General features: G+C 40.2%; 1 protein-coding gene across 3 annotated transcripts in view; it reads right to left on the bottom strand.

The window, feature by feature from the left end:
* Window positions 1-18,266, bottom strand: part of RASA3 (RAS p21 protein activator 3) — a 179,732-nt gene that overhangs the window by 136,291 nt on the left and 25,175 nt on the right. The window contains exon 3 of one of the 3 annotated variants that reach the window (XM_055801498.1): window positions 3,250-3,287. The exons of the other annotated variants lie outside the window; for them this stretch is intronic. The gene's annotated coding sequence lies outside the window, so the exon portion shown is untranslated. The remainder of the gene's footprint in view (window positions 1-3,249; window positions 3,288-18,266) is intronic. 3 annotated transcript variants of the gene reach the window in all.

The following is an 18,266-nucleotide window of genomic DNA, read 5'->3' as shown; positions in this document are numbered from 1 at the left end:
AAATTTATAGCACAAGACTCTGAAGAGATTTTGTAAAGCACAGGGTTCCATTTACCAACATGCATGCCTTAATTCCATCCTCCTTGCTGCAATATGCCCAGTGTCCTCCGTAACCCCATTACATTATCCTCGTTCCACCTACCATGTGTCGCATCTTCTTTATAATGCTCCCAGTTCACTGCAATATTTCAGCTTCTCTGCCAGCTGGTCCTTTGCATCCCCCCATGATACCTGCAGTACTCCCTGTCCTAACAACCTTTAACATTTTCTTCACCATAGCCCCAGTTTCACCAGTCAGACTTCTGACACCTCAATTTTTGTCTCACCTTCCAGCTGGACAAGAGGCAACACAAGCAGCAGCCTGAACAGAAGCTACAAGAATGCTGATCAGATAGTTCACATTTTAAGAAAGACACTGATTCTGACTGGCCAGCCTGTTGTTGCCTCTCAGATGCTGGATGTGACAAACAGTTTTGGAGTATGCATGTTGTACAGGTCTGTTTTAACACTCTGTGCATGCTCACAGATGAAAACAAACCAGCTGTTGCTTTTTCTCCTTTGCCACACATGCACACACCTTGAACACACTTGCACAAAATAAATACAGGCCCACTGAGTCAGCTCACTGAAGAATGGCAAACAACTGTACACACAATGCTGTACACAGGCAGAAACAGGGACTTCCAGCTATAAGCAAGTGGATCAAGTTTAGCTATAAGCAAAGGAAAATGGATCCTATTGTCAGGATCCCTATAAGTTGACCCCAAACAAGCTCACAAATTGAGCTTATAGATCTCTTTAAAAATATGTTATCTTTGTACTTGTGGTGATTCAGTAACCAAAGAAACTGATTCTACACACTGATACTGGGAAATTATAAACCTTCCCCAACAGCATCAGGGAAAAACCTGCTTCTATGCTCAAAATATTATAGACATCTCAGATAAAATATTTTACTTCTGTTTTCTGTGTTTGCCTTTGGTACATAAAGACTTCAGCTGACCTCATTTCCCCATCTGAAGCTTTTCTCATCTGCAGAAAGTTGACCCCTAAATAGTCATTAAAAAAAAATCAATTCATCAATTCTCTTACCAGCATTTGCTGTAGTAAGAGTTATTCTCAGCAGATACTCAACTTCCCATTTTGCAGCTGTATTCTTTTCAGAAAGTCATGGCACTTCTATCTCCTTTATGTCCAGGAAACAGAACAAGATATCTACCTATAACCCAGTTGTTACACATTCTCAAAACCAGGCTACACATAAATTCCCCACCCCTTTTTGAGCACCCAAATTTGCAGTCAGAGCACACCATTCTTTAATTTAATTTGACACAGCATAAATTCACTCTGTTATCTAAGGTGATGGCTGTTCCCCACATCCTAACCTCAGGTGTTGCTTGCAACCTCTCCCTGTGCTAGCACTGGTGCTCACAGGGGGGTGTGGTGTACCACATTTGTTAGTTAAAAAAGAAAAAAAATACACTGGCATGACTCCCATTTGTACATTAAGAAAAACAAGAGGCCCGAGAGCCATGACACTTTGAAACTCTTTGCCCAGGATCATAAGCAACCTGAACAGAAAGCATCCCAATCCAAAGGTGCGACTGGGCACAGTGGCATGCTGGGCAGCTTTGTGTGCTTACCCATGGCTATACTTCCAGGCTGTTTTTCAGGGTGGCCTAGCTTTAGCCAGAGCATGGATATGTCCAGGGAGAGTGTGGCAAAATACAACCATAAACCCAGCCTTTCCTTTAAAATGTAGTCAAGTTTTGCACTTAAGCATAAAAGAAACTACCAAAAAGCCTACAGAATCAATTGGCAACAATCAGAACAGGCGAATGTTAAGAACAAAACACCAGAACAGTAAAAAAAACAACTCTAGTAACAATAATAATAAAAAAAAAATACAGCAAAGGACAAAAAAAAAAACCAAAAAGCCACACCACAAAACCCCCTGGCACCTTCTTACACTCTTCGCCGTGGCATAAATCAAGCTTCCTCACATGAGGATCTACAAATTGTTACTTGTGTCTTGCTGTGTTGTCCAGCTACTCTTCTGGTTTCCCACCAGCCCTTTTCTGCTGAAGCTATTTGACAGTGCTTTCGTGGATCAGTGTGCTAGTTTATTTTCTGTTGTCTTTTGTTTTCTGAACATAAGGCTAAAAGCCTTTTGCTTCCTCTGTAATAAACATCTTTCTCCAAATCTACGTGCCTTACAAATCCAAGAAAGTAAATGAAAGCAACATTTCAAAACTCACATGAATATGTATTTTTAAAGATGTTAAATGCATCATAAGAAACAGCCAAAGAGTGTGCGTTGCTTTTTCAATATGTCCATTGTTGAAACAAAATCTCAGCAGCAGCATATCACATGTGTGTGTATTACAGATAACATGTGCAGCCAACATGAGGTTTGCAGCTGCTAGCAGTCTGATCAGAAAATCTAGGCGAAGAGAAATGCAGCTTTTTAAGATGTGGATGAGTCTGTTAATGACAATATCTTTTCCAACTTTCTTCATCCAAGCCATATGGGTTTATATTATCAGCTCTTCAGAGGATTCTTGGGTCTAAATTAGACTACAAAGAAGGTCATTTTCTATGACTCATTTGTGCCAAGCAAGGAAATAATTTCCTGTCTTGATCTACATGATAGCTTTCTCTCGGGAGCAAACAGAATGTAAGAAGCTTTCTAATCTTCTTTTGCATTATGCAAGAAACTAACAAAATAGGAACCTACTATCCCCTGGGTAGCTCAAAGCTGCTACCTATATTTATGTGAAGAAAAATGTTTAAGACAAATCTAAGGAAATATCACTGTAACACAAAGAAAGGCTATGATCTGACAACTAAGCAAAATATTTTGATTGAATTTTAGGAAAACATAGATAGTTTCAACTAATAACACCTACACCAGGCCTAAAGGCAGCTGCTATCCAAATAGAGATGCTGCATGGTATGACTACTCTGACTAGGGTGACCCCATAAGCATTTATCCCTAGCAAAGCAAGTGGAGAAACAAAAATGTCTTTGGTAGTGCCTCTGAATCTTACTCCTTGACTGAGTGGTAAATTCAGCCCTTGCAGTGATACCTTTCACAGTAAGATAGTAAAAGTAGTGATTTATTCCACCCCCCCGGAAGTCCTAGAATGAACCAACTGGTCAGGAAAGGGCTGCAGTCCTTCCCCCGGTTTCCATGCATGGCAGAAACATACTATGTAAGTAGGAAATTAAGAGTGAGTCTGTGATTACCTGTGTCTCCAAAGGCTAAGGGTTTGTATCTGATGTAGCTACAAAAGAATGAAGAAACAGTAATGAAATCACTTGTATGATTAGTCTGGCAGAAAACCAGTTTGGCCATTGCACTAAATGAAAGAAGGAAAGGAAGAGAATGATGGCAAGAAGCAGCTTTTAATTAGGAAAATGCCAGCAACAGTGATAAGAAAGCACAGATTTCACAAAAATACAGCAGTGACAGTTTAATTGAAGGAGAGACATGAGTAAGAGTGGACACTACAGAGATGGCTGTTACCAAACTCTGTGTGTGTGTACCAGTATATACATGTATGGTGCACTCACACACTGGGTAAAAATAGATCTATGCATCAGAAGCAGGAAACCAAGATTGCACTGTAGTTACTACACTTAAAGAAAGCAAAAATCCCTGTGACCCCTGAGTACAGGAAGAAAACCATGTCTACCTGTTGTTCTTACTACTTGCCTTTTCAAGAAATCTCACATTTTTGCTGGTTGTTGCTGGAACACTGGGCCAGGAAGAGGCCAGAAGGGGAAAAAGAAAAATGGCTTTAATTACAGGAAAAGGGGGCCAGTGAGAACCGGTTGTTACAACAGCTGAGACAATACAACTAATTTTCATGTTGTATGGTTTTTTAATATTTAAAAACAAACAAACAAACTACTTCACTCTTTTAATCCTTGTTCAACCCTTCTAAAAAAATCTATCAGTCTAGCGTCCTCCTAAATTATGTAACTATGTTAAAATCCGAGTCATTTCAGCAGCAAGCATAGAATGTTCAGGATTCTGGTGAAGTTTACCAACACAAAATACCTTCTGGTTAAACTCAGAAGCATTGCGTTCTGGGTCATATTTGCTTTACTCAAGCCTATAAACTTTGCTTTCCTATTAAGGAACAAATCCCTTTATCCTTCCATAAAAGATTATAATGTAATAAAACTGCATTAAGACCTTACAGGAAAAAAAACACCCAGTGATTATGTACAAGAATGAAATGTGCTAAATTTCACTGCAGTTTAATAAGTATGCATCCTTTCTCATCTCTTCCACATTAGCCTTCTGTAGAACTGCTGTAACTAAGTGAAAACAGCAAATAATCTCGAGAAAGAAAAAATGAGCAGCAATGAGACTTCCTACTCTTTTAAAAATACTGGGTACTGCTGTTTACAATAAATATGTGGTTATGCAAGCAGGCATATAAACACCCATATTTCATAAGTCATTGCATATTGGCAGCCATAATCATAATTTTCATATCTTCTTTCATTTTATGTCATCAGCTCATTTGCAGTCTTCTCTGTTCTTTACAAGAATTAATTTGACAGCACAGGACTCCATCCTTAGTCTCCAACCCCAAGGCAAAGCTTCAAGCCCCCTCAATTTAGCAGCACCAATAGTATCTCTTCTGAGGGGACTGCAAGGAGAGCTCTTACCCCACCTCCTCCCTCATATCCACCCCAGGGGATTTCATAGGCCCCCGGAGGGAAGCCGCTGGGATTATACTACCAACATCTACCCAAAACCACCCATAAAACAAACACTTCTCTGCCTCCAAGATATGTCCCGGTTTTATGCTATAAGCAAGATATACATGCCAGATGCTATAAAGTTTACACTGACTTTGGGAAGTTTTGCATAATTCATCCACAACCAGTGCTGTGAGTGACACAGCTATCCCACATGCGGCTGTAAACCTTGCATAGACTTTTCCATTTAATCACGCGTTTACTATGGGTCAGATCCTGCAGTCTTCCATTTGCTCAAAAATCCCATTGAAGCCAATGCTGGCAGGTCAGCTTGCAAATGCCACCCTCTCTCTGTGCGGTGAATAGCTCCCATTGAACCCACTGGGATTACTCATATGTGTGAGTAACTATTAACGAGAGCAAAAGGAGCAAATTCTGGTCTTCATTAGAGACTGCTAATCTGAAAAAAACCCTCCCTCTGTCAGTAGCACCAGGCAGAGCAGCTCTGCTGGTGAGAAGCTACGTAGATAAGGCAATGTGGCACAATTTGGCACTATATTTTTAGCATGTATTTCTTTAAAGCATCGGCTAATTATCCAGGCATGACTGCATGGAGGAGATGTCTCCCATCACAGTACATGTGCAAAGATAATCTTACACCATGAAACACAATTATCCAGATGGTTATTTGGAGGTTTTTGGAATAGAAGCAATTTCTCTGATCTGGGAGATAAAAAAATCAAAGCTGAATTTAAAAAAAATCATACCACAATTGATTCCCAAGTATTTAATTGCATATTATCATGGATAACTACTAATCAGCTCCAATTACACAATCTTATTTTATTGCTGTTGGAAACACATTTATAGCCACTATATAATGTGTATATTTAAATCAATATCTGAATTAACAGTCTGGTAAACACATCATTTGTACCTCGATTTGGTTACTAGTGTGATTATCATCTGCCACCTGCTGGAAATAGCTGTGATATCTCAACTAAGTTCCACAGATGGAAGGTCGGTCACTTATCAAACAACAAGAAATCTCAAAGAGCAAAATATGCTCCTTGTACCCAGGATCTTATTCCTCTTGCACCCACTGGGAAAGTTTAATTTGCACATGGAGGTATTTATGTGCATTCACGGAGAAGCCATAACATGACATGGTTTAAACAAACAAACAAATTTAATTTACTATTGAGAATAAGGTTATCTGCTTGCGTCTGACCAGAAGGCAAGATATATAATCTAAAACTAATGCACCCAGCTAATCCCGTCTCAAGATGGCATAGCACTCTTGCCACTCTGCTGGAAATGGCACAACTGCCAGTCCCCCTGCACCATCCTCACAAAGGGTTTCTTCCCCTACCCCATACAGTCTAGCATTGTCTTTGAGCCTCATTTAAAGAGATTGACCAATCTGGCTTTATGGCGGCCCATAAAACCCCCAAGGAGAACAAAACCTGCCTGTCCAAGACATCTGCTGCTCCCACTCAAAAAAAACCCTACCAAAAACAACAACAAAAAAACCCAAAACAAGACCAAAACGAAGCAAGAGTGTTTGGATGAAGTATTCCTCAGAGCGCCAGAACCTTGTAACTTGCTGCCTCTATGCCAGCAAACCAAAGAAATCCAAGTAAGCCAGAGGGTAAATCTGAAGGCAGCACTGCAAGACTCGCTTGCCTCTCTCACTTGTGTGGAAAGGGCTGAATATTAGCAGGACGCATAGGTAAGACTAGCACTTCTTGGCCAGTGTGCTAGCTTGTTGCATCTGACTAGCCAATGATGGGACTAATTATATTGGCGTAATTTTGCAGTTGGCAGGTCTCCCCAAGCCAGTGGGGAGAGAGGGACAGGTACAACTGGATTAGAGTTTCAGACCCTTCTTTTTTTTTTTTTTTTTAACCCCAAAGTCATGTCCAGGCCCTTAAGCAGCCAGCTTCTGTGTGCCCAACAGGTTTAGAAGAACAGCGTAGGGTTCACATTTAGATAGTGCTTGCATTCAGGGAAACAGTGCCTTTCTCTGGGTACCTTTCAATTATTTCTGAGGTCAAAGAAGGAAAATAAAAAATGAAGATGGGAATACAAGTGATTTTTGAAGGTTAACCAGGTCCGTGGGATGGAGTAGAGAAAGAAAAGGAGAATACACATCCAAGACCTAATAAAATTATAACTAATTCCTTTTTTTCTCCGCTAAATTTTTTTAGTCATTATAAAGCAATCAGATGTTTATAGCAGTAAGCAGTAATATAAGCCCTGAAAGCAATATAATAAATCTAAAATGCTGAGCAACACGTTAAGAAGAATTAACATTGGCATCTGCTATCACATGCCTCCTGCAGAGTGGAAGGGCCAGGCCTGCTCAAGGTGTGCACCACTGGGCAGAGGCACATACATCCTACTGCACTGTACAGCAGCCACACAGGGAATACTAAGCACAGCCCATTCCCATAACACGTGTGCACCACCATGCACCCACCTACAAACACACAAAATGATGTTTCTGTTAGCATTTGCCTTTTCTGTTCTTAGGAGGTTGCTATGCTTCAGGCCAGGTTTTCTCTGTGCCATAGAGACTACCACCTCTCTTCCAACTTAGGTCTTTCCTGGACTGGCAAGTTGCCATCCTTCCAGCTGCAAATTCAGCTATGCCTTGTGCTGACAAGTAGACTGATGTTTGCTCTTGTAAAGCCAGACAAGGGCTTGGTGCAAAGAAAAGACTGGTAAATTAAAAACCTGCCAAAGAATCAGCAACACTCGCAGCCTGCGCGCAACAGAAACCTTACCATCTCTCTGCTGCAGCCATTGCTGCAGTGACATTTGTACCCAGGGGGACACATGGCTGAATGCAGATGCTTGCCTTGGAGTGGACAGGCCTCCTGGGCCAAATCACCTAACCCTCTGTCCCAGGACAGGACACGCTGGCCTATGGCTACAGAGCAGCTTTCCAGCAGCAACAGTCTGTGCCCAGTTACCTTCTCCAGGGTCTTCTGGGGCTACCCAGAAAGTGCTTCTCTCCTCAGGCAAAGGTCGGGGAGATGACCCTGGCTTTATCACTGCGTACAGACACCACAGCACCCACGCTGCCAAGACCAGCTTTCCTCAGAAAGCTAAGGACTACTGCACAAGCAAACCAACCTCGGTGCAGAAGCACAATCATCCAGTAGTCCTTTCCTCTCCCTTTGTGCCCTCCTCCCATGTTAAAGCCACTGAGGAAAATTAGTTATCAGCACTAGTCTACTTGGCATTTTTGCTGTAGATCAAGGAAATCCTGGATCTTACCAAACATCGTCCAGATTTAAAATTGTGTTTGTAGATATAAACATATGGATAGATAAATAACCCTCCATATAATTATGGCAATGTTTTTCCCTTCCTCTTCCTCTCTTCCCACCCCCTTTCCCTTGTCTCAATTTCTGAGACAATAAGTGGGAAACAACCTTTTTTTTCCCAGCCAAAAATTAATTCCAGCTTAATGGTTCCAGAAAGGGTCAAGTCTAAAGGAAGCATCTGGTAAATCTGCTTTTGCATTGCAGTGGGAGCCATAGCCCTCACGTCCTCCTCGCTTTGCACCACGCAGCGCAGCAAACACTTGTGCCACACTGGGAAGGGTTTGCTCTGCTGCACACATATGCACGAAGACACACTCTGCATGACTCCAGGCAGCCCTTACATGGAAGTGGCTAGGTATGCTGTGTGCACAGACACAGTGGGTCCCACTCACCCCAGCAGGTTTTCTAGTTGCTTTTTTTATCCCCCTGACTACAGATGGACTCTTCAGCTACTCAGTCAGGTGGCTTGCTTGTGAGTTATATGATAAGGGTGTGTGCTTGCACGGTCAAAGTCACAGCATTGGATCCTATCATGTAACATACTGAACTCACACACACACACACACACAAAAATTGGCTTCTCTCAGCATCTCCAAATGCCTGTCCAGGGACAGGCAATGAATGAAGGAAGACCGGCCGCAATCCTTAAACACACCCACAAGTGACTGCAACCTTGCAGTTCAGTCTGTGCATGTGCTCAAAGTTGGTCAAACACTTCATAGAATAAAGTGAGAAATTGCCATAACTTTAAAATAACCAGGAAAGCTGTCAACAAAAACCCAGGATTTACTTTCCTCTTCACACATACAGAAAACCTTTAAAGCTTCACAAAATGTACACTCAGCCTTTTACATTTTCCTACTACATACACAAAGTTCACAGCAAAAGCAAACAGTGGAAAAGGAAATTCTGGTCCTGGGGAGCAACAATAACTCCAAAAATATGTTCTATACTGGGTGTGCAGCGGGAGAAGAAGCATCTTTAACTTATTCCATAACTGGGCCATAAGCATAAGCAGCTGCTGTAGCTGGCAGCTCCTGAGCCAGCCCAAGTTCTTCTGGCAAAGACAGTGGGAGAGGAAAGGGCAGCAACTCCCTAACCTTGCAACATAGTTCAAGGGGGGGGAAGTAACTCAAGGTTCAAATTCCTAGCAGCAATACCACCTGCAGACCTTACAGCCCTATACATTATATGAACAAGTTTGCTTAAAAATCAGACCAAAACAAAAAGGAGACTAAAACACAAATCCAGAAACCTATGGAGCCATAGGGGGCTGAGATCTCAGAAAAGCAACTCAGTACACTCCAAGACATCCACATTAAAAAAATAGTCTTGTATTGACCGCCTCACTTTTTATGCTGCAGAAAACACAGTTCTCTCTGCTTTGTGTGAAAACTGAATGTATACATCTCTTGATATATAGTGGAAAACACATTTTTTGCAAAAATCTTACATTTCTTATCTACTTATTTCTCACCTGTTCTTCAGCAAGTACCTTTTGCTATTAAGAAATTACATGCAAGTCTTTCTGCACATAACACAGAAATTCCCATGGCTGTCACTTCATAAAATTGTATACAGAATAAAAGTTTCATAAATATCTGCTTTATGCTGTAGATATGGTAGGTCCAGTCCTCTGGTTTGTTACAGATACTTCACGAGGCTGCTTTGACTAAGCAGTAAAATGCCACTTTAAAGAATCCCCTGCTGTAGCCTTAAGTTTAGATTGTGAAATTAGAAAATGTGTTAGGACCTCTTCCTACCTGACCTGCCTTCCAGCACTGTCTTCTGACAGAAAGGACCTACTGGATCTTAGGTAGCTCAACATGAAGACAGCCAATTTTGAAACTGTTGATTTGCTTTCCTTACCCCAAACAAAACCCAGCAACAACAACAAAAACCCACACAAAACCCAGTTTAGAGTGAACACATATATAGTCCACAGTTTCTGAGGGTAGAGAGAGAGTAGGTAACCACAGAGGAAATTAAAGCCACTTCCCTTCTGTCACAAACTTTAATTCAGAATCAGCTGAGAAACTATTCCAGGTGAATCCAATTTCTTACTGGGCCATGTTTCCATCAATGTAAGAGGCTAAGTTTTCCTTGTATTTTAAGGGCTTCATCAAAATCAGTGAAAAGATTGATAATGGTGCCCTTCAGATCTGTCCATAACAGATCATTATACATGTAGCATTTAAAAGACCAAGGCCCTGCCAAGAAAATGCCTAAGCATTTCTATTTGTTCAAGAGCAAAATATAATTGTATTATGTGCACACTTAGATTTTATATATGTTTGAAGAAATGCATTTCAATTCTGTACTCTCTGTTGGTTTTACTGATATTCTCCACATCTTCCTGTTACATTAACAGGAAAATAATAAGAACCAAAGCAGCTGAAAAAAACCACTCTTCAACTCCATCCATCATTTCTATGAAAATAAAGAGCATCTGCTTTACAGCTCAAAATTAGTATGTATCACAGTTTTAATTTTGTCTTCTTCTGTTGTTTAAGCACCATTTCACACCAGCTATAACAAAAATCACAAATGCCCTATCCAACCCTACTTCACCACTGAAATGCAAAAGTTAATCAAGAGACAAATTCAGGAAAGCACTGGCCCTGATTCTGTGTTAGGTAGTTGCGCAACAGATGTGTTGCCATTCCCTTGCACCCACACGAGATGCTGTGTAAGAACCACCTGCATGAAGAACCTTGTGCTAAAATGGAATATCCCCTGGCTCATCCTTGTATAGACCTATTCTGGTTAGTGAATTTTGATACTTTGAGCCATAGGTTCCCTCCTTACTTTCCCAGTGCTTTTATATAATGTGCATTATCCTACCTTAGGAACTACAGGCCTTATCGAGAAAATGCATGAGCCAAAAGCAGTGCTTCAGCAGTCTGCTGGACCCAGCTTCACAGTGGTCCAAACCATGAGGACAGAAACATCAAATGAAGTGTGTTAGCTCAAGCCCAGCTTTGGAAGAGGCCAAGCTGAATTTGAATGAGCAGAAGCACCTTTTGTATTTTTGGGTGGGCCTGAGAAAACATCTTTGCCCATTCTTCTCCCTGCCAAACACTGCCTACAAAGAACTAAAGCCAAGGTGGCCCTGCATTAGAACCAGTGGTCAACTTGGGAAATAACTGGCTTTTGGAAGCCTGTTTGAGCTTTCCGTAATTCATTAGCAATCAGATGGCATGCAAATAAAGGTGAAAAGGCTATTAAAAACCAAAACTATTTCACTATGAACACATTTGCTGTGGCTTTTGGTGCATACTTACCAAAGAAAAAAACCCCAACATTTTAAACAAGTTATTGCAGAGCAAAAGATGACACCTCCCACTGTGGGTTTGCTTGGAGCATTACTGAGGCGTGTTGTTCAATTCAAGGCTCAGCAAATATAGGGCATTATACAGTCCTTTGCATATTTACAGTAGTGTGCAAAGCATTATTAATAGCTTACACCACTGTCTTTCCTTCACTAGCAGGAGGTAGGTTTGGCTAGTGAAGTATAATTGGTCATCTATTTTATACATGAATAAAATACCTTCAGGGATGCTTTGCTATAACATTCAGTTCTTGTTTGCTGTTTGTTAAATGTATTGTTTGAAATGCTATCACCAGCTATTCATTCTTTTTCTGAGCAGTGATGCCATGGCAACCCCCACGTGACCGGCTACAAACATACCACAAGTCTCCAGGGCTTTGCTTTAGGAAAGGCTCAGACTGGTATTATTCATACTTTTCTTTTTTTTCTTTTAAAAGCGCAGATTCAGAGATACTTTATGCAAGATGCATCGAGCCTACCAGTCAGTTTTACCATGTGGCAACAAATATCTTCAGCTAAAATGGGACAAAGCAAAATATGAAGAACACAAGAAAAGGGTAGGTACAACTGTTTGATAAAGAGCAGAGACCTTCATGAACGAATCTTACCCAAAAAGGCTACAGCATCTCTCTACTGATTCTTAATCCTGTTGTGAAAACTACTGATCAGCAATAAGGTACAAGAGACACGTTTTAAGAATATCTAGCAACTATGGGTACAGCTTTTGTGTCCATTTAGAGTTATCATAATGATGTTCACCAAACTGAGAAGTGAAAAAGATTTGGTCAGTCATCTGCTCCAAATCATTAATAATGCAGGGCTACTCTCTCTTGAAAATCTGTAAGTAGTGAATACCATCAGAGATGATTCAACTGTATTGCTACCTTAGGAAGATTGTATCACAATGTAATTAGCTTTAATATGAAGAAATAGTTCTTCATTATTTCCAGACTGGGTCTGTTTCATCAACTGTATAAAAATAGCTTCCTTCCTTCCTTCCTTCCATTGTTCCCATAATTTGACTTGCAGGTGGAAAAAAGTTAAAGATGAGGTAAAGAATTGAATTTGCCATATTTTTCTAATCAAATTGACAATATGGAAATAAATAAATAGATTTCCTTCTGTGTGAATTAACCTCGAGAGGCTTACTATTGTATATAAGCATGGCTGTTTAAACAGCGGCTCTTTTAAAGCAGGGAACTGACATTAGCATAGCTGAAATACTGTCAGCATCCACTGTGCTTACAGAACTCTCCTTTGTTCAATGTACAGAGCACTTCATATACGCGCTAAGGCATTCAGAGGCCAAGAACAGAGGTTAGATATCATCACAATATATAATAAAGAGATGTATTTATAGAGAAGAAAATATTTCCCACAACTCAACTGCTCTTGGATTAAACACAAATGTTAATTTCTGAGTGCAAGCAAAGAGAAAGAGTAACTATCATGTTGGGCAAAGGATGGCTTAGAAGGTACAGAATTTTGTTCCTTGTTGCAGGGTTCACACCCAGATCAAGTAGTGACTAACAAGGTCTCCAACGGCCAAAGGACAGTCTTTTCAAGTGTCCCTGTGTTGTCATGCTGACACACTCCTAAATTCCCACGCTAGTTGGCCAGAAATTTCACCATGCCTTCTGCTGACATGAATTCAGGCTTGCTGCGGTGAACAACTCCCAGAGCTGTGGTACCTGCGGGTTGAGGCACCTGAAGGCAGAAGGGCAATTTGGTAGGTTTGTCCTGAATAACACAGCCCCCTGTAGCACAGACTTTTACTCTGCCAAAAGAGACAGGCATCACTCTGAGAAAGTGTGAGGGTCTCTGCTTGGTGATATGCAGGCTTTGCGTTGAAGGAGCTCACAAAAAAATGAACCAGAGCAAGAGAAAAAGGATAAAAGGATGAAAACAGGGAGCAAGGAAGGGAAAAATGTAATATTAAAAAAAAAAAAAAAGAAGAAGAAAGAAAAAAGAAGGCATGCTTCTTGAAGAAGACCACTAAAAAATGTCAAAATTTAGGAACAAGGTATAATTTTCTCCATGATGCAAAGGTGAAAAAAATGCCAGCATGTTTTTATGTATACAAGAGCAAATGCTTCCAGTCTGAATAATTTTGGAAGAAAGGAACAAGGGAAAAAAACAGAGTTACATCTCCTCTCTGCAACACTCTGCATAGAATTAAATATAAAATAGCTGTAAAACCACCATGAATCTGGAAAGTGCCATGACAGAGATTAGGGTGGGCTTAAAAATTATCAGATTTTACCTTTTACAGTTATGCATATAAGGACAAGACAGAAATTAATTATAACACTCTCCAGAAAATGCAATTATATTGATAGGAATTCCACAGAAGATATTTTGTTTCTAAACCCACCTTTTGTTGTTTTAGGTTTGAAACAGCTTGCATATCTATAAATTAAAATCAGAGTTTTCATAAATATCACATTTTATTCTTCACATTGGTGATTTCTATTGATACAGTAACAACCATCTTTTACAAACTGCGTGTCTTAAAATTATTTTTAAAATAACTTGATAGCATGATAATTTAAAGGACTCAAAGAATCAGAGGAGATAGCAGCAGCAGAAGCCAAAACCACCAAAACCCTCAGAGATTTACCAAGTTTAGTTATGCTGTCCAGTAAAACCAGCTATTTAACATGATGGGATCTAGAAAGGATTAAGATGAGCACTCTCACCTCCCCCTGAAATCAGCTGGATTTGAGAGCAGTTAGCCCCTTCTGGGATTCCACCTCCTCAGAGACAACTGCCACAAAAAAGCAGCTGAATGTTTTCACAAGAAGCCAAGCAGTTCAAGTGAATTTCAGACAAAGCTGGAAACTGCTAAACATTGTCCCAGTCAATGCTGTAAATTATTCAACCTGTTATAAAAGCGAGGAACCTGTTGTGGTAGTATGTATGACAGGTCTGCCATCAGGGATTCCAGCCTGGTCCTCCCTTGGCTCACCACAAAGCTGCTGCAAAAAGAGACATGGAAAACTGCTGCTGCGCTCAGAAAGTGCTTTGGTCATGTCCTGCTGTGAGGGGTTTGCATTGGTGCTGTGCCTGCTGATGGTACTTGGCAGCCTCTTGGTTTTTTTAATAGCAAGTATTTCTTTCTTCTTTCTGTATCACTGAAAAAGGGTTCCAAATAGCCTGAGTCTGCCTGAGATGGAACAGGTCAAGTATGAGGTATGACAGAGGGAGAATGTTTATCACAGGTACTTCATGACAAAAGTCATGGTATCGTTTTAACTGATCCAGTCTCTCTCACTGCTCTAAAGTGCTAATAAGAAGAGGCCTGGGAATATGTTCAACACAGGAAGTCCTTTTCCAGCATTCTTCCTTCTTACTGGCAGCGTCCTAAATGTGCATCCCTTTGGAAGACCTAGCACAGTTTAGGAGTACCTAGGGCTTTCTTACACTGCCCTTTTTATTTCTGCTGGATGCCTACTAAAAACTGCATGCCTTCTCTTAGCCTTTCCTGTATCATAACATCAACACCACAGTATCTGGACTGTATGTATTTTTACATTTCCCTAACATAAAGAGCACTTTGCATCACCAGCAGACTTTAGAACAACTGCCTTTAATATTTTCATTTCCCACTATTCTGGGCAAGTCTGGCTTTGCTGATACAGTGAATCATATGTTTAATAGTGTTACTGCTGGCTAATAAAACAGAACATGAGAATTAAAAGATTTCCCGTAATGATATGCAAGGGTATTTCCAACAAAAATGGATAAACATTTAAATTCTGTTGCAGATCCAGGCAGCAAAACCATTAGTGGACACAAGTGCCCCTGCAATATACAGCCACCTTCATCTGAAGTTGGGGAAGCTGAAGGTATAGTATTGGCTAATTTCACTGAGCACTACCACGCTTAGCTTCACATTTCCTCTCAAAGAAAACAAAGAGACTACCAGATGGTCACAATTTCAGGGCTTTTCTTTTTCCTTAGTGCAGTGATTTTTGCAACAGGACTGTCAGGATCCATGAATAGCACACTCCCAGCAGCATTAAATAACTTATTTTATCTTTATGATTATTGATGAAATCAGAACGTTTCAGATACAAGTGCTAAAGTGTTCAGATAGCCTCCTAAAAGGTACTTCTGCACAACCATGAAAAAAACCTTGCAAATAACAAGAATAGCACAATCATCAAAATACACACAGAGCAATGAACTGAATAATAGGATGTTAACATATTCAAAGCACAAGAAATAACAATGGGTAGCCTTGACTGGCAGTTATCCTTCAAAATCTTACAGCTCCCGAGAGGCAAATTTTTATTAAAAGATGAGAGTGGAAAAAAATTGTTACCTAATTAACTCTGCTCACTAAAAGGAAACAACAACAATTAAAAAAACCCATCTGTGAGCACAGCAGAAAATACATGCAGCTAAACCCTGTCAAAGGCTTAATTTCCAACACAGTGCCCCTTAGGCAATGGGGCCATAGTCCATGTAAGGACTTAAGGATCAATTTCCTTAAAACTGTTTATCATCTCACTGTGCAACATAATAATCCCCAGACACCTTAAAATAATTTCACTAGCAAAACAATTCATTTGTCTCCATGCATAAAATTAGGGCTTGGATTCAATTGCTGTTGTTAATTTTCTCCTATTACAGTAATATACAGTAAATATAACACTGATAAAGTTCTTTTGAAAATGAAATATTGCATAAATCCCCCTCCCCCACCCAACAGAGGTTAACGAAAAAAACACCAACAGGAACTCATACTCTTAGGGATGTCCTCTTGAACTACAGTACAGGTTCCAATACCTGGAAGTGAGACTGCAGTCCTAGTCTCTTTCTCATCCTCCTCCTTTCCAAACTGCTACAGAAAGAAAAAACCCAACCCTCTAATATTGCAATCTTCTAATAACCAGCTCTTCTTTACAATCATTCTTCTCAGGGTTATTCAAAGCCTGATGTGGTCATTATAATGCACCAGTTTTAGGTGCCTTTATACTAGTGTGACCAGCATCTGACCTGCTTTGGTTATAAACCCCAGCAAACAAGGCAGATGCACTAGATTCCTTAGAGAAACCCGCTACTCTAGCTTTAGCCACTCAAAACTATCAGAGCAGGATTTCCTATTTGTTTTATACAGGACTTGTAATGTCTTTGGAGTGCTTAGAATAAAATATGGGAAAAAAGGGGGACAACGGGAAAGAGTGAGATAGTATGCTCACAACAAGACTATTTATTCAGTGATTCTGTTCTGAGAGGCTTTTGAGAACAAGATGTTGAAGTCCAGCTATGAAAAGCGTGCTTTCCCTGCTTTCCTCCATCCACCCTTTCTCTGGTTACCTGCAACTCAGCCCTGCTGGAGAAGGAATTACTGGGACTCAGATAACCTTGAAAATAAGTTTTTTCTCTTCACCTCTCCCCATTCCTTCCCAATCCCCACAAACACATTTTTAGCATGAATTTATGTTCTTCAAAAAACAATATGGTAACATTTTTTACAAATTAGACAATGCCCCAGGATATCCAAAGGGATTCTCTCTCCTCCATTGGACTCTGAATTTTCATCACATTTTTGACACAGTTAACTTCAGAGATTGAGATTATTAATATCTTCCATTTAAAAATAAAATTTTAAGACGCTTAAAATCATGCTAACAATGAACAGAACTGGCTTGTTCTGGCTCATACATCTCTCTCCATTTGTTTGTTGCACCCAGTTGTTGCTTCTCTTCTTACACTAGCCTGCAACCCCTTCCAGGACAAAAATGGCCTGCAACTGGACCTAATCCAAATTTCACTGAAGTCAATGGAAAAACTACCACTTGATACAAAGCTAATGGTACACTTGATACAAAGATAATGGAAAGACTCCCATTGACTTCAGAGGGGTCTAGACAAGTCCCATCATGTGTTGCACACTGTCCATCACAAGCCTAGGTTTTGATGAGAATCTGTGAAGGCTGCTAGAGACACAAATGATAATGATGATACTGGAAAATACGTTGACAAATATTTATAGAAATTCTATTTACACTGATGAAATGCATTTGCTAATCACCCAGGCTACTGCTGTGGCTGCAGGAAAGTGTTTCAGGGTCAAATTCACAGCACTGCAAAGAGTTTTCTCTCCCTGTGTAACCATTAAAATGGAGAAACAAGGAGTTCTCTCAATACTAGCACAGAGCTTTACCTATCAGTGTCTGTCACACTGTCTAGAGAATGGGGTAGTAATTTTGAACACCCTTTAGGTATCCATGGTACATCACTGCTGCTTGCTATGGTCTTGTAAAAACAGAAGCATTTATATATGCAAAGTTGGAGGAAGACCGACTTTCCGTCATTGAAAGAGACAACCATTTACTGCTGGATTATTATAAGAAGAAAGGGACGAATCGACAACAAAAATGACTATAAGGCCAAAAGTCATCAGCAGTACTATTTCTATGTAGTTATCACATTACCTTCCCAGTGACAAACATAGCTAAGGATAAACTGCTCTGTGAGGACATGTGTTTTAAAGGCAGCCTAAGGTACAATCAACACTTCAGAAAGCCATTGCTTGCCCTGTCACACAAAATCCAATGCCAGGTCATTTTCCTTCTACCCTCTGTTGGAGAGAAGATGGCTTTAAATTAGTTTTCCAATTTAATAACTGAGGGAATGAAAAAAGAGAGAGAGGGAGAACATTGCCCTACTTTAAGGAAATAAATGAAGCAAACCTATTATGTCTCAGCAAAGCTGTTGTTCCTGCTAAGTGAGTCATTGCTGCTGACTTTGCCAGTTGTTCCTACAGACACTACCGGAAAGAGGGAGATCCAAAGCTTAGAGATGAAATAAAAACAGAGAAAAAAATAGAATTAAAATGAAAAAGAAAAGTGGAGCAGGAAAAAGGCAGA

This window comes from Falco peregrinus, chromosome 4, assembly GCF_023634155.1.
Source record: "Falco peregrinus isolate bFalPer1 chromosome 4, bFalPer1.pri, whole genome shotgun sequence".
Taxonomy (NCBI): Eukaryota; Metazoa; Chordata; class Aves; order Falconiformes; family Falconidae; genus Falco; species Falco peregrinus.
The sequence above is the reverse complement of the archived record's forward strand: the minus strand, read 5'-3'. Positions and strand labels throughout refer to the sequence as shown.